A 4510-nucleotide genomic window follows, 5' to 3' on the forward strand; every position below is an offset into this window, starting at 1 on the left:
TCCTCTCTTATTCCTACTCATAATGGAAGGCCTTAGTTGGCTCATCTCCGAAGATCGCAGACTAGGACGGCTTCAGAGCATCAAGATCACCAATAACTATATTTTATCGCATTTACTATTTGTAGATGATGTCTTAATATTCCTCAATGGAGGTATTGGGGACCTAACTGTCCTACATTATGCTATGCTCCTATTTTGTACAACAACAGGAATGGAGTGCAATGCCCAAAAGTCTACCATTACATCTTCTGGATGCTCACCTCATGAGATCCAATTTGCTCTTCATAGATTCCCCTATTCTCTTCTATCCTTGGATGATGGTCTAAAGTACCTTGGATTTAGACTTAAGCCCCTTCATTACAGGATTGCATATTGGACTTGGTTTGTTGCGAATATCGAAAGAAGATTTAATATTTGGCATCATAAATACCTCTCCAGGGCTAGAAGACTGGTATTAATTAAATATGTTTTGGAAGTGACTTCGGTTTACTGGATGTCCTTGGTCTGGATCCCAAAGCGCATTCTCGGGCAAATTCAACAACTGTGTTGCAAATTTCTATGGAAAGGGAGATAGGTTGGTCATATATATGCATGGGTTTGCTAGGATTTGATTGCCCTCCCAAAGAAATGGGGAGGTTGGGGACTAAAAAGTCTTTAATCTTTTTCCATTGCACTCACCGCCAAAATGGGTTGGCATATCCTCACGGCTCATAGCTTGTGGATAGAAGTTGTATATCATAAATACATCTGGCCCCTTTGTACACTTGAATGGATTCGACTTCCCTCTTGGAACAGGACAGGAATATCAACTATATGGAGAGTGGTATTAAATTCAATTTCATATGTTCGTGATGGACTGACCTGGAGGATTAGGTCGGGCTCCTCAGTTCATGTGGGTATGGATCCATGGTCTGGCAGTGGTAATTCCTTTAGACTTCCACCTGATTTGATCAAATTTTTATCTAATGCTGGTATCACATATCTTGATCATATTGCAGACCCAGAAAATACTAATATTTTTTCTCAGGCTTGGAAATCAGCATTACAACTTGGTATCCCTGACATATGGCACCAAGACTGGCTCAGTTATACAAATGCTCTTACTGAATCACATGTCAGGATTATTGAAGGTGAAGATGAACTGATTTGGGCCCATGCAAAGCATGACCAATATAAGCCCAAGAATAGGACTGATATCCTGTCATATTCTCTTCCCACAAGCCACCAGTCCTTGACTGGTGGTGGAGCTTACTATGGAAGCTGAAAGCCCCCCCTCGCACCAGACTCTTCATGTGGGCAGTCCTTCGTCACAAAGCCCCACAAGGGAAAACCTTATGAAGCAATCTTTCCATGGACCCACATGGTGTTGTTTATGTCAACAAGCCTCTGAATCTATTGAGCATCTCTTTCTCCACTGTCCCATCATAAAGGATTTTTGGGCCCAGATCCTCTCCTCCCTTTCCTTGTCTATCAAATGGTAAGGCAATACCATCCTCGAGGCTTGGCAATCTTGGTGGACATCGGCTCTACCACTCAAAGCTAGGAATCTCCCATTACTGGTTTGCTGGGCTACCTGGCTGTCTCGGAACAAATTTATATTCTGAAACACCATACCTCTCTAGAACCGAACATATGCCCGTGTCTTGTCCATTTACTCCAATATACTTGATGATGATAGACCTGTTCCCCATCGTACCATCACCCCTGAAGTCATTGACAAAAGCATCCCATGGGCCTATTTTGACGGATCTGCCCAAGCCCAAGGATGTGGGGGGGGAGTCTTATTACACCTAACAGAGAACCATTTCTTCAAAATTCAGATGGGGTTGGGTAATGGGACAAATAACTATGCAGAACTACTCACCCTCAGACATCTTTTGCAATTTGCATTAGAAAAAGAGTGTAGGCACCTACAAGTTTTTGGTGACTCCAAGATCATTATTAATTGGTTCAACAATTTATCAAATTGCCATGCACACACACTCAGACACATATTGGATGATGCACTGCTATTAAGGGCCCAATTTGATACCATTGTATGTCATCATATCTACAGGGAGCGCAACCAGATTTCCAACTAGCTTTCCAAGGAGGTTGCGGTCTAGCCTCGGGGTACATGGTTGATACAGGAGCAGAAGGATATGGACCACTATCAGTACTATCATCGTCCATACATTGACATCAGAATATAGGGGTCATGAGGGCCTATTTACATGATTTTCTTTTGATCTACACCTAGTACATATTTTCACTAAACAGTTTATGTTTATATTATTTTTGATATGTAATTATGCACATACTATCAGTATACCCTACGAGGTTTTTTGTACAATGTATATATGAATGGCAGTTCGCCTCATCCTACAACATATGCTTCTTCAAACATCTACAACATGTACTTTTCAAATATTAATGGAAATTATTTTTTTCCTTAAGGAAACAAACTATAAAACACTCATATAAACAAAAAATAAATTATGTTTGCAACAAAATTGATAAAAAAACTCAAATTTTAAAGTTGAAAATCAATTACATGACCATGAAAAATAAAACTTTTAATAACATAAATAATCACAAATTCTTATTTCTAAATAGAGATAATTTAATAAATTCAATTACCACATTTTATCAAACAATAAAAATATTATTTTTTATTAAATCTTTAAAAAAATCATATTTCTCATTAATTAAAAAAAATACTCCAAAACTACTCAAAGTAAGACCAACCTATCCACATGAAATAGCAACAAAATACAACTCCTTTCAATAAAACTAAAAGTAACCAATTTCACAATAAAACTTACTTATTTCACACTAAATACTCCTACCAACTCCTTACTTATTTCACACCAAATACTCCTACCCACTCCTGAACATTGAAGTGTGAAATGGACCAATTTCAGAATAAAACTCATTTATTTATATATTAGACCAATTTAAAATTTACTCATAAGGTGATTTCACCCACCAAAATGGTGCGAGCAAAAGAGAAAAATAGACAGAGAGAGAATCAAATCAAGGGCAGAAAAGCACTTGGTAGGCTGTACCGCTAGGGCAATAGGTGGCTGGCTCCTCAGTGTCTTCTGCATAAGAATAGGCATCGGGGCACTGGGCCTTGAAAAACCGGGAGTAATTAGTGGGAGTGCACTGGTTAGCATAATCACCGGTGCAGCAGTAGTGATCGTTGGTGGGAAAAGCCGCACACCCGCTCTTGCAACCTTGTGGCACCTTCAACTCTGATTTGCAAATAGCATTTATGTCCTTTTTGCAGGACACAGAAATGCATTCGGGCATTGTGTTGGGAGCCAATGGGCCGATGGATATGGGCACATTGAAACCATCGACGAGCGAGACATAGTAGTAATCCGTGTAGGAATACCCATAGACCTGGTACCCGATGAATGTGGCCGGGGCGGCGCCCTTGACTTCGCACTGCAACTTCCCCTCGCAGTCACCAGTGGTGCAACTGCCCACTCCCGATTTATCAAATTTGCAGCCCGTTCGTCCCCAGATCCTCCCGGTCTGCTCCAGATCCGCGGGAAGAGTTAAATTCCATGACTGCCCGCTCTCAATCTCGTGCCCATCGTTTGGATTGTTACTGGCCGCCCAGACCGTGTATTGGCAACGGTTCGTTACAATAATTTTCGTGTCGGCCGTACTTCCTGCAAACAGAGTAAATCGTTCTTTCATTCAACATTGAAATTTTTAACTTATAAAATAGATTATTTTTCATTCAACATCAAAATTTTAAAATATTTTTTCATTCTATCTCAAAATTCTCCAAACAAAATTTATTGAAAATTCAACATCAAGATTCTCTAACATTAAACTCAGTGATATTAAAAAACAGCAACTTATAAATTAATATCAATTCTCTTGGTTTGAATGGCTAACCTTGAATGTATCTGTAAGACAAAACGATCAGAAGTATGCTTATGACGGATGCCATCATCTGCTGAAAATAAAATCCAAAATCTGAAAAACTTTTCAATGAATATATTTCTTTTCAGAAGAAAACATGCGCTATCCCTTTTCAATGAATATTTACAGAGTTGCAGAACCCTTTATATAGAAAAGTTGTTGCAGCTCTAGAATTCCTCCGTCCTATGAATATTTCCATAGTTGCAGAACCCTTTTTATAGAAAAGTTGTTGCAGCTCTAGAATTCCTCCGTCCTATGAATATTTCCATAGTTGCAGCACCCTTTTTATAGAAAAGTTGTTGCACCTCAAGAATTCCTCCGTCCTATGGATATTTCCATAGTTGCAGAACCCTTTTTATAGAAAAGTTGTTGCAGCTCTAGAATTCCTCCGTCCTATGAATATTTCCATAGTCGCAGAACTCTTTTTATAGAAAAGTTGTTGCAGCTCTAGAATTCCTCCGTCCTATGAATATTTTCCATAGTTGCAGAACCCCTTTAGAAAAGTTGTTGCAGCTCTAGAATTCCTCCGTCCTTTTTGCTCTCATTCTCAGATGTGGACATGAGTTCGGTGAATTTCCATCTCTTGCTC

The 4510-nt window shown here is 39.3% G+C and overlaps 1 pseudogene; it reads right to left on the bottom strand.

Annotated features, from left to right (window-relative positions):
* Window positions 1-3015: 3015 nt before the first annotated feature.
* On the bottom strand, window positions 3016-3949 carry LOC149219103 (pathogenesis-related 5 protein Cup a 3 pseudogene; annotated as a pseudogene).
* Window positions 3950-4510: the final 561 nt, after the last annotated feature.

Source organism: Pinus tabuliformis, chromosome Q (genome assembly GCF_031772625.1).
Source record: "Pinus tabuliformis cultivar Carrire ecotype Pingquan chromosome Q, CPIR1, whole genome shotgun sequence".
Classification (NCBI taxonomy): Eukaryota; Viridiplantae; Streptophyta; class Pinopsida; order Pinales; family Pinaceae; genus Pinus; species Pinus tabuliformis.